Source organism: Perca fluviatilis, chromosome 12 (genome assembly GCF_010015445.1).
Source record: "Perca fluviatilis chromosome 12, GENO_Pfluv_1.0, whole genome shotgun sequence".
Lineage (NCBI taxonomy): Eukaryota > Metazoa > Chordata > Actinopteri > Perciformes > Percidae > Perca > Perca fluviatilis.
In genome coordinates this window covers 15887378-15900741 of record NC_053123.1, presented here as the reverse complement: position 1 = coordinate 15900741, position 13364 = coordinate 15887378, and the positions used below count along the sequence as shown (strand labels likewise).

The window sequence follows — 13364 nt, the reverse complement described above, 5'->3', positions numbered from 1 at the left end:
CAACATATTTATGATGGCTATAAATCAGAGAAAAGCAGCAAATCCTCACATTGGAGAAGCTGGAAGTTAAAAAATGACAGAAAAAAACAGTTGCTGATAAAATTTCTGTCGATGATACATGAAACCAAACAAACAAACAAACCAAGAAAACAGAAAGTTTTTATATTTTCTGGTTTGGTGATGGTGAATCCGACAGTATCCGGGAAAGCACAAAAACCCTAAAGTACTTGTTATATAAATTGCAGTTTTACCAAACCTCTTTGCAAAATATGCACATTACTAAGCATAGAAACACAATGTATCTCCCAATGAAGATTTTATTGAGATTTCCAATATCCTAAAACGTCAGTATTTCTCTCACACACACCACACACATATACAGACACACATGCACATTTGTAAAACCTGTGTTACTGCAGCCATTAGGCAGTGATTAGTGAAGGCGACGACAGGTTTTCCTCTTCATCAGCAGGCCTCTCCTGGGAGTCCCATTGGCTCCATCCAGCCTATTAATGCTCCCCAACATGAGGAGGGAGGGGAGTGGTACCTCCCATGGTGGCTGCCCTTAGCCACACTACACACGCTTTCATTAGTGTGTTAGCTAAATGATTGGCCTCAGGACAGCCCCCGAGCCCTGCATTGCATGTGTTAGCTTATATGTTCCATCCACTGGGCAATTTATTCATTTATTCATCCATTTCTGCATTCGCACTCATGATGGCATCATTTGGTAAATTTGATTGTATTTTCTCTAAACTGAATGGGCACAGCGTTAGGAAAAACACCAGCGAGACAGAGGTGACAGAGCATATAGCAGTGGAAGTCCATCACCAGTGTACAATTACATAGGATTTCATTCATAGTGACATTACCTGAAGTCAAACAATGTACAAACATAAATGTGTCTACTCTGTGCCTTCTCTTACTCATAGAATACAGTGTAGAGCCGAAATGATTAGTTGATTAATTGAGTCGTCTGCAATCATTTTCATTATTGATTATTTGTTCTAAGCATTTTAGTTTGAGCTTCTCAAATTTGAGGATTTGCTTGGTTTCTCGGTTTGAACATCTTTTGATTTGTTGGTCTGGACAAATTGTAATGATCATTTTTCACTATTTTCTTACATTTCACAGATCAACTGACTAACTGATCAATCAAGAAAATAATCAGCAGATTAATTGATAATGAAAATAATAAATTGAAGCCCTAGTCCATGGCACAGTTGATGATTTATATTTGATTTAATATCTGTACATTTGAATGTGTGATACATACTGAAAGCCGTCCCTGCACCCTAAAGCAAATGGTCCTTCAGCGATTATAAGATTATAAGACTTTTTTTTTTTATAGGGGCAGTACCAACTGAAAACCACTAGAAAATAATCCCACGACAGTTATTCAGTGCTCATTCACTGCTTATTATTTCACTCTAGAGTCACATATGCCTCTGTGACATCTTTTAAGCGTATCAGTCTTACTAACTTTGATTGTGGCTGTTGACCCCAGTATGATAGAGTGTGTATAATTTGGTTGCGCATAAGAAAAGAGTTAGCTCAAATGCCCACCTCTGATAAATACTCCTGTAATTTACATGTAAGTGCTTTCTGAATGAGCTCAGTCACAGTGTCTGTAAATGCTCACAGCTCTAGAGTTTTGAGTGGTGAGTCACCCTGACTGGAAAGTTCAGCACTTAATACAAGAAGCATGAAAAAATAATAGCCTTTTTTTATAATTGACATCTGTAACATAAGCCGTCATGACGTTTCCCATCAAAGGGATTACACAAAATGAAGGCAAATGGAAATCTTACATTGACACTGGCATGTGCAAAATGTACTTGTATGATATCTTTAGAACATGTTAATTAGACCCTGGAATTAAAATTACAACAGTTGGTCTGCGTAATTTACATAGAGGTCATGTTGTGCTAATATGGCACTCGTTGAAATAGACAGCCAGCAACAATATGGTTAAGTCTGACCCACTGACATTTTCAGCTCCAAATTATGCACATTGTGTGAATTAAATTAATTAGAGAATTCATTAAGAAATATGGCTTGCGGAAACGAGTATAATATTTAGTTATGTGATGTCATTTTCTTTCATTGTTAAAGATAATTTGTTTCATAACAGTTCCTGCGGAAGTTTCCCCCCTGTACTAACCATGATGTATGTAATTTGTTAGCCATTTAATTAATTATGATTAGAATTAGTGAATGTACAGCTTGTTTTGACAGATGCTTCCCATCAGGGAGACCTTTGCACAATTAACTTATAATCAATTGCATCCCATTTTTTTTTCTGTTTGTTACATCTACAAGTTTGTGTGGAAAATAGCCGTAGAGTATGCATCATATTTAAATGCTTTACTCGGAATACATCAAACAAGCAATTATCTATAATTTGCCCACTAATACAAAGCAGATAAACAACTTTGATTCATTTCATGCTTTGTGAGATACCTGCAAGCTAGTGCAGACTGCTTACAGTGATTGTTTTATCAGTGTTTAATTATTCTGTAATCTATTCTTATGTCTACTGTTTGATGTATTCATGGCCTTCTCGAATCAAAATGGTTTCTCCCTCTAAATGAGAGTACCATAACATATTTATTCATCGTTTTGCTGCAGATTTGACACTTTTCTCAGACACTATATCATTATAGTCACACTGACTTGCACACTTACAGTTATAAATGTCTTGTTTTTGTCTGTTAACATATAATCGTACACTTATTTCATCATTTCAAGGGCTTAATACAAGCATATCTGTTACCAAACTTCTAAATGGAAAACCTGTGCAGCTATTAGGGTTGCCCGCTCGTTGTACTTGTTTTAGTCCACAAGATGGAGCTTTAGTTCTGTTCATGTTATGCACTTTGGTGGGATGTAATTTGGCTTCATGAAGGAATCTGCAACAAGGACTCATGTTGCCTTATTCCCTTTGCAATATATCCATAAGTTGATAAAAAAAGCATATAAAGTGCACATGACAAAACATGCACCACTGAAATATTATTTGTTTTTAATGGATATTGAAAATGTGTGTACATCTATGCAATCATAAAAAGAGTGATCAATTATGTGACACAGGTGTAGGTGCATTGTTTTATATCATAACATGCAGGCCCTATGATTAGGTTAGGTGTTTTTTGTATTATAAATCCTTGTGTTCCTTTAGTAATGGGTTTATAGCAAATTCTAGGCTATGCATTAATTCTGTTCATTTCTTCTCCAGGCCATTGCACCTTCTGCAGTGCACAGGTACAAAATTCCCTTTATGACATGACTGTATATATACATTATATAAATAAATACATTTAAAATAATAATATTAATTTAGCTGTTAATCTATCATTCACTAACAACACCGTTGAAGCGTCTGCACTACAGATCAGGCCAGAATTCAATTTAGTCTTCTTTTGTACGCCCCAAATATTTCACCAAATAAGATAAAAGTTTAAGGAGTCCATGGCTTTTATCATTTTTTTCCAGGTGACATGAAGGTGATACTGATTTGGCTCTCACTGGACATGACTTAATGGCTGACATAAAAAATAACTACATAATTTGTCTCAATCCAGAGGGCTGACTTGGCATGGACAGCAGCAGTCCTAAATGTCACCCTATAATGAGTTCTGGCCAAAGGTACACAGTTAGGACAGTGCCCGCTGGCACCTGGGATGCCCACTGGCTAGCTTTTTACCCCACAGCAATTTGGACAACCCCAGTTTTCTTTGTGAAGACTGCCGTACGCGATTTGCATCCAAACAAAAAGTTTCAGATTGTGAAGTTTCATTTTACTCTGGCAACAGAGTCATACACAAAATACTCAAAATACATTTAGTTAAATAGTGCAAGATAATGAATAATAATTTGATTAAAAAAAAAAAATAGAAAAGAGTGAATAGAAAGGTGCTTATAAAAGACATGTCAAAATGGAGTAGAATGTATGTGAATGATCTACATTGTTACATGTTGTAGTCTTCTATGACTAAACCTGAAGTTTTATGAAGATGATGCATTGATGTCATGGACTTTATTGCAATGATCATACATCACTTTGAACAATTCACCGATTTTCTGTCTTCTCAAAAGTGAATGCAGAAAGACTTTCAGTTTTGAGGAACTTGACTTCTTTTGTTTAGCTTGTATGAGACCTATTGGCAACACACGGCGCTTATTATCTTACAAAGGCACAGGAGATGAGGGAACATTGTATCTAAATTAACTTTTTCTATTTCCTGGTGAATGAAATCAACTCCATCCTTTTATGTCACTTTTCATCTGCCTTTTGTCTTGTTGCGGAATCTTTTCTCTTTCTCTCTCATTCATCTGTTTTGCCCTTTCCTTGATCTGATAGCATTAAACATATAATTAAGTCATAAAGGAGGGGACTGATGAGTGTAGCAGATGGTAATTGCGTCCTACATTTGAATGAAATGATATGCATTGCTGCAATTTACAGCCTTTGCCTCATATTTTATTCAGCAACCTTTTATCTCTTTTCCTGCAGAATTATTCTGCAATAAATTTAGACATCTTATCAATAGCTGGAGTGATAGTGGCAGAAACATGGGGAAAAATGAGCCTCCGCTGTTTTATGCTGTTTAAAATAATTTTCCATAATAAAGGAGCTATCAGAGCTGCTCTATCACTGTAGAGGGGCAGACATTCCTATTTCTAGTAAGGCTGCCCTTGGTTTGTGGACAAGCTGTCACTCTCCTGTTAGTCTGAAGAAATGTGAAAGGACAGAAGATTGTTTTACTAAAGTTCAGCTGAGGCTTGTGAACTTCACACAGGGAAAATAAAACAAGTATAACAACTTGGAAAGCTAGTTGCAAGTTACTATACTGGTTTTCTACAATTTTTTAAAGTTGTTTTATGGTTTTAATAAGTTGTGTGATATTACTTTCCTGATCCTATACAATCAATTTGAGTGTTAAAGAGCTTTCAGGGTAGAGCGTTGTGGGTAGAGTAATAAATGCTTTGTTGCAGGATGTGTTGCATTAGACTGCATTAGTTTTAGCTACCTGTACCTAATAAACTGACAGTGAACACTGAACTGTGTAGATCTAGCTCTGTTGTTCTCTTAGTCACAGTGACAACTCAGTGGAAAACATTGTGATGCCAAAAAAGCAATACAACTGAAAGATGTTTGTTGTTCTAATTATTCTGCCCAGGTACATTTTGTCCATGAAACACACATTAGATGATGCATCACTTTGTCATCCAACTGTTAGATGGACCCCTTCCTCATAGGATTATTTGTACCTACTTCCTTATGAAAACTTAACTCCTGTGATGAGCAGAGCAGTTGAGTGGAGTAGTGCCAGAAGGAGCTTTTTGTTCCATTGACATGCTTTCCTCTCACCAGTCCCTGGTGAAGTGCTGGACTCCACTGATATTTGAGAACTGGTAGCTGGGGCGATATAGGTTTAATTCTCATGTTCCCCCCGACCTGCCAAGTACAGGCGTTGGGTGCCAGCTGGAAGGCTTTCATAGGAGGGTGTATGAGTGGGGGAGAGAATTAGCAAGGACAGAAGAGAGGAGGGCAAGTATACAGTACATACACAAGTGTCTCTAGACCTTGAAGGTGCTACAGAAGTGCTTTCTACATCTAGACACCCCAAGCACTTAGCGTTTAGTCAGGATGCAGGTCCATTACCTTTAGTACAAGTACTTATGTTTGGTCGCCTGTTTTTACAGCCCTTCTAGCTGAAAGGAATCTACCCGGGGTGACCCAACTCTATTTATTGATGCCTCCTGAGTTTCCACTTGCTGGTTATAGACTGGAAAACACAGATAATGTGTTTGATCGATCAACGTGAACAAATTTCATTTGTTGGGATCAATAACAGTTTACAGTTGACAGAGCCCAAAGAACTACATTTATTTGAGCTTTTTGATTGAAGCTGTCCTGGCAAGCCGGCAATGTGAGGTACTCTAGACCGGGCCTATGTGGCAGGCATGGACTCTTCTGTTCTATTATTGCAGCAATCTGTATTTAAAACTAATATCAGTGTGTGCTGCATGGCTCGGGGCAAAAGGCACCAAACCAATCTGATATACAGCATGTGTTTCTTTTCGGTTCCTTGTGATGTGAATTAGAATGTGTGAAAAATAACAATTCCCTCACATTTTTCACTGGGATCCATTTTTTCATTTGAGGGCATAATGATTAGATTTTTTTTTTATTTTTCCAGCAGCATGATTTGTATTATGTTTTCACTGTGTTCAAAACATAATAGAAAAGTGATGTGGAACCAAAGGGAAAAAGAGGAAATTAACTGACGTGCAGAAGAAAGACGTTTCCATGGCTCAACCTTTTGCAGTTTTCTTCATGTTTCTGCTTTTCATGATCATGCTCTGTGGAACGCCCTGAAGACACAAGAGCCCTTGCTCTGTGTCATACAGTTTCAGGCCAGGCCGCTACCTTCTGCACACACAGACAAAACAGCATGAGATGGGAAGTCCACATGGATAAGCATTTACTATGGTAGGTGTTGCTTCAGGCAAGTGCTATTCAGGGGGAATTTACTGTTTATACACCGGTGTTACGGCAATAACCTTCTTATAGTTTCTTTATAGATGTTTTTGCAAAGCTTTGTATTTCAGTGTAGTAAACAGGCTCACGGGACAGTTCATTATGGATATTTGACATAGTTTACCAATTAGTGTGGTCATCATTTTTATATTGTCAACAAATTCAATGAAAAGACCAAGACCAACAATGGATTGATCAGAGTACTTGTAAGTATTGCTTGTGTAGCCTGATGCAGCTTAATTCTCTTTGCCATAGACCTCCATTGTTTTCTATTAAAATCCCATCAATGAGCCACAATATTGCACTGGGTGAGATGTTACTTCATTATGATCAACATGAAGTTTATTGTAAATTAATCCCACAATCAGCTGAAAATAGGCCTCCCAAAAATGCTGAAAAATCATTTGTTAAAAATTAAAGTGTATGCATTTTACATCCCCAGTAGTAACTAAGATATAGATTATATGTTAACCTCCAATACCTGATTTTGTAGTCGCCTTGGGGGCAGCAGAAACAAGCTGTAAAAAGAAAATCACTGACATATTATCACCTTTATGCTAATATGACAGATATCCAACAGATATGGAACATCATTATCATTATCATTTTGCGTGGCAGATGTCCATGAAAGTAAGTCAAATATTCACTCTCCTTTGAGCTCTGGTTTTGGTCTTCATCAATTCCTGACAGAAATACCCAGCTCTTTAGCTGCTAATACTCCACAATGTTTGCTAGGTAGTTACTTATGTTGTCTGTCTGCTGTTTGGTGCTGAGCATATCATGTGGTTTTAGATTTCTTTTTTGCTAAGAACATCTGCCTGCTGCATCTGAAAACAACACGATGAGAGCGGTGAGACTGAACCAAAACAGTGAAGCTGCAGGTCGGGAAAACCAAAACAATGAGCTTAATAAAACTCAGTCAAGCTGAGGGCACCTGCAGAGTCAGGTGATAATTCTTTGTGTTTTCATCAATGCGAGCGACCCCTTTTGCATTACACATGCTGTAGTCATTTGATCTATTGTTATTAAAAAAAAAAAATGACAACTGTAGCCACTTCAAGGATTTAGATTTGAGGTCTTTCAATGACAGCCAGCATCAAAATGAAAGATTTCCACAAAGAAAATCTTAATCTGTCACTTCTTATTTTGCAGTACATATAACTTGAATTGTTCTCACCCTTAACATTTTCCTTTACTGTATGACCCCACTCCATTTTGTGACCCCAGTACTGTAGACTAGAACAATAATGACCAGTGTTAGTGTAGTGAAGATGGCGCCTTTTTGCAGTCCGCTCTTACTGCAGGCTCTGTGTGTGATTGCTGTGCGGCAGTATTCACAGGGAAGGGTATGGACTTGGATTGGAGGACAATGCATTAAGACTGCTGGTCCCTATGCCTTAGATTTGGCACAGGTTAGGGAGAGGCATGAGATGCATATTGTTTGTGTTCATTTGAATAAGGACAAATGTCAGATTTCCATGGCTCCGGGCAGCCTGCATGTTAGATGATCAACTCTTTTGGGCCCCTGGATGTGGGGTCATCAGTAGCGCTTCCAGGTCACTGTCACTGCATGCCGGTTTGGGGCCATAATTGACCTTTTGACAGAGCGCAGGGAGACAGTCTTTCTCTAAGGGCAGGAATAATCACTTTAGATTTACTTGTGGCTGAGCTCATGTTAGCTAATTAAAATGTTTGTTCTATTAAAAATTAAATTTGTGATTATAAAAAAATGTCATAGTTGCTTGTTTGATATTTTAAAGTTTAAAAAAGTGGTTTAAAATTATGAATACTTTTAAAACAACCACTGATAAAATGATAATAAACCAACCATATACATAACATTATACAAATCATTGGCAGATAATTAATCTTTTGTTTTGCATGTGAAAATACATGAATCGTCTCACATCCGTTATGCTATGGCTAAAAACATGGCTGCAGTGCATGAGTCATTTCTGATGTTTTTCCAGTCATTTACTTTTATATGTTTAGTTAGCATTTTTGTTATGTGTGAACGAATGAGTCAATACTTCTCATGGCATACTGTAAAAGTGCCATCAGTCCCTGTCGTTGTGGTGTGTATGTGGCTGCAGAGAAAGGTTGAATACAGCCCGTATCCCATAAGCCCTTCATCTCCCTTAGGCTTCTTTCCGGTCCAGGATCTCCAAAGAAGCGTGCGTTTACCCTTCACTGTGCATGTTATTCCTCACAACACAGCACCCACGGCCATGTCTATGTCTTCATAGCCCTTAACATTAACTTTCATTAACACCGTACTCTGCTTACATAGGATATTTGCTCATCCCGATACCTTTTTCTTTTCTAATGCTATTATATTTATTTTGCAATTTTCTTCTCCTTCCCCTTCCTCCTCCAGTAGTAGTGCTTTTCTTTTTTTAATTATTCTTTATCTAAATGATGACATGTGTGTCATTGTACTTGCCTCCCAAGCTATCACATAATGCTAAAAAAAACATGTTTCTTTTCATTCATATAGTGCTTAAAAATACTACAATGTTAGTTTCAAGCTTTATTCGTGTAGAAAAATGCTCCCAGCATCTTTGCTGGGATCTTGAGAGTATTTACAAAAAAAAAGCAGCAAGAATGCCAGGGGTCAAGGCTTTGAGACCAGGGTATTACATTATTAATTAAAATACAAGTTGCCTTGTTGCCCATGGGTATACAATGTAACACACTTGATTGAATCAGGTGGTGGCAGCCTAGCCCTTTTGTATTTTGCGCTTGAAGGGACGAGAGAAATTTGAGCTCGGCTGTATTACTCTACACACAAAAACATGTTTTGAGAAATGGTTGAGAGCTGTCATTGTAAGCTATGGCAGATTTAAAATGCAGTTAAATTCCCATGCAGGAGCCAGATTTGATTCATAAATGTTTTGCTCTTATTGTAGAGCTTAAATAGCTGTTATATAAGTTTGAATGAGTGCATTACATGAGACAAATAATCCGTAAATGAAATACTATGTAAATATACAATTATCATATCTACTGTATATCTATATCTTTCCATTTACCTGTCTGGCTACATTTCAGTCTAAATCGAGGTACTTAACATTCATTTAGTCCTTTTTTCGGTGTGTAATAATATGTGAATATGTGATTTGTCCCACCTCATTTTGCCAAATTCAAAATGGATGATAAGTTGATTCCAGATACTGTAAACCTCTAGATCATTTTTGTGACTAGTTTTTATTTCATTTTCACATCTTAGAGGGATAAAGCAACATAACATTAAGGATACTTATAAGCACTTATACAGACACACATTCAAAAATAAATACTGTTTTACAGAGCTTCCAAGTTCTGTACAATATTTAGATGTAGACTATAGTAAACAATGTTTCAAACAGCATTTTCTGCCATGTCATCTATAGTTGGTTCAGTTAGTTAGTCGTGATATAAGCACAGATGATTACCAACACCAGAATTTTTGCTGTGTGCCTGTTTTTGCTATAAAATACTTTTATTTTTAAAAGAATACTACCTGATTAGTTCTTATTTGCTAACTTTATAAACCCACTAATACAATATAAGTATGAAAATTCACTGACAAAAGCAACATTTTGCACCATTGGATTTGACATCTGACTGAACCAAAAACCATCAAAAAATCTGTGTAAAAATACTTCTCTTATAATAGTAATAGCACTCTTATACTATCACTGGATAGGATCACTGGCTCAGGAGAGCATGACCTGCCTTTGTCAATAGAAAATCTCCTACAAAAATATCCATAAACTAAGAAGGGCTGCCGCCAAAAATTACTCATATTAATTGATGGTTTGGTGATTTTCAGTTTACCATCACATAAGTTAAGGAAAAGAAAAATATCTTGGCAATTGAGAAGACACTTTTGCTTGAAAAATGACTTTTTCCATTATGATTATTATCATATTTTTTGTCGATTGACTAACTAATTAATCAACTGATTGTTTCACAGGAGCATGTTGAAGACAGTTTCAGGCAGTTGTGGCTGACTTCAGTGATCAAAATGTGCTACTGATATTTGGTATGCATGATATAATGTTTCACAACTTAGCTGTGATCTCTTCATGATTGGGAGAGTGGTGCACTGCAGAGAAACAATTGGGCCATCCATACTGACACTCATTTTTTGCTTTATTGAATAGTACATAGCTAAGCTCCACATTTGGTCACCTTATTAAGCATTAATCAATTTTCTTTTATATTCAGTGTTACTCTGCAGCTTCGGTAGTAAACGGTGATTATTGGCTTGTAATTACCAATCCTGCCTCCTTCATATAAACCACTTAGTTATATTGGTAAACCCAGGGTAATCAGAGCAGGTTGTGCTGGAAAGTTTAAAACTTTAAAGAAATAGTTACTCAATACCTTAATAATAATAATAATAATAATAATAATAATAATAATAATAATAATAATAATAATAATAATAATAACAATAATAATAATAAAAAAAACTCTATTCTTGTCTCTAATGAAGCGTTGTCTCCTCTTAGGCTCCCATAGTGCATGCTTATAGTTTTAGCAGTGTAATACCTTGATAATTGGAGGACACCTTTCAGCTACCACCCCCATCTGCAAGTCACTGTCTTAGAAAAGAATGCCAGCCAAGACAAAAGACATCCTTATTCTGTATTACCAGACATATACTCAACTTAATACTTCTCATTTGTTTCTGCCATTATCCAACAACACCTTGATTATTGAGTGGTCTCTAGTTGTGCCTAGACTATGTAATGGCAACAAATACTAGACAAAAGGTAACTATAATGAGTGTTGGTGAGAGTTTAATAGAGAAGGAGAGGAAAACCCTGTATGTGCTTGGCCATCCCTTGATTCCTACTGACCTCCAGTCTAGGTCTGTTAAATGTAGTCCAGGTCATAGCAGACAAACAAACGATGGAAATATCAAAGCCAGCCCAAGGCCTTTACATTCGGTTTTCTGCTCCAGGTAATCACAGTGTGTAGATCAGTGCGGCGCACAGCTGAGGCCTTGTCTTCTCCTTAGCCTGTCTTTTATTCTTCTGTCTTCTTTCATGGGGCTGAATTCTCTGACTCCATTTCTGCAGTCATAAGCAAATCGCAAAGTTAATATTTTAGTACAGTGTGGCTACTAATATCCAGAATGGCAAATTCTAATGAGATTTCATTAATTAGAATAGTGCCATCCAACTGATACTGTATATTCAGCCCATATTCTTTTTAAAGAATAAAGAGCTGAAAGAAAACCTGACAGTGAGTGGAGTGATGGTACCGTCTAACCATTAGAGATAGACCTGGATCCATCTGGAAACAAAATGTTTGTCAGTTAAGCAGACCAATTGTGTGAGATCATAGCTGGCTGTTCAGCATGCAAGGTTCTGAAGTGTATCGAGAGGCACAGCTGAGTGAGTCGAAAAGTCTGTGGTCTATTGATAACTCGCGCCTGTTTTAAAATCCTGGCACAACAATGCAACTAGGGCCTTGTGTGCTCCGCTGAGCAACAATACCTTCTCTCACTGGCAGCTTCAGTGTAATGATGACAAACAACAATAAAGGAGCTCTTTTTTTCATAGGCCTCTCATTCCTGCCACCTTTTGATAAGGATATTTTTTTTTAAGTTTATCCAGAGATAGACTCTGGGTATTTATAGAAAATAAACATATTGTTGTTATTTAGATAAAAAAAAGGACTGCATCTGTTAAATGGAAGATACGAAGACTCACTTTGCAGAGACATACCTATCTTTATTTCTTTCTCCTCTTCGTTGCTCCTTGCCCTCATCGGCATCCGCCCACCTATACACACACACACACACGCACGCATGCATGCACACACACACACACACACACACACACACACACACACACACACATGCACGCACGCACACATGCATGCACACGCACACACACACGCTCACATTTTCGCAGTCTTCATTTCTCCAGCCTTGTTCCTCTCCCTGTCTGCCTCAGTGTGTGTATAGAGCTGGTTGGCTGGGCCAGTAGCTGGGAGGTATGGTGGAGTGTAAGCAGTGTTGATGTGGATGGCCCCTGGTCAGAGGCCAGGGCCTGGCTGTTAAAACGCAGCCTCTTTTGTGCGTCAGAGCCAGCATTGCCAGTCCTATTCCACCCCTGTCGCTAGGGGTGGGGAGGCATTTACCCACCACATGCATTCATTCCATTGGCAGTGCTTGATGCAGGGCTAAATGGCATTGTTACAACGTGCCTCTGAGAAGTGTTGACAGGTCCATATGCTAATTTTAATGAATACAAGGGAGCTGTGGTTTTATTCACCTCAACTCAGCTGCAGAATCCTATCTGCACCTAGACTAGCAAATATAATTGCAGCAAACTCAAATGAGCTCATTAGGAAATGTATTGAATTTACACATTATTTCCAGTAGTTAAGCTGAGTTATTTTCCCCAAGGACTCAATTACATACTCATTTGTGACTCAGGTAAATGGCTTTCTGTGTGTGACTTTTTCAACTGCAAAATTGTAGTCACTGAATAATTTGTAAGAAAGCTGTTGTACAAGCACATCTATTGACATTCATTTGTGTGAGGATTTCAAAATGGAAAAAAACTGCAGACAAGATAACTACTTGCTTTTGTTCTTTTATTCACTTCATTTGATTAACTCATAACATTTCATTCACTCGTGAGTTATTTGATCATGTGCTCATTTGTCTTCAGTGGGTTTCCTCATAATGTTTTTGCTCACAACAGCCTTGTTGTCTTTCTGACACATGTAATTTCATAAGTGAGCATGTGGATGAACTTTATCTCGTCAAAAGTGCGAGGGCAAGTCCTTTTTCACAATGGAAGAAGGACAG

General features: G+C 37.5%; 2 long non-coding RNA genes across 3 annotated transcripts in view; one reads left to right on the top strand and one right to left on the bottom strand.

The window, feature by feature from the left end:
* LOC120569338 overlaps positions 1–13364 on the top strand; it is a 37158-nt gene that overhangs the window by 948 nt on the left and 22846 nt on the right. The window lies entirely within an intron of this gene.
* LOC120569337 lies at positions 9736–12605 on the bottom strand. The gene is made up of 2 exons (XR_005640866.1): positions 12271–12605; positions 9736–11613 (listed from the first exon to the last, which is right to left on the bottom strand). It is a non-coding gene; the product is annotated as an uncharacterized LOC120569337 (long non-coding RNA).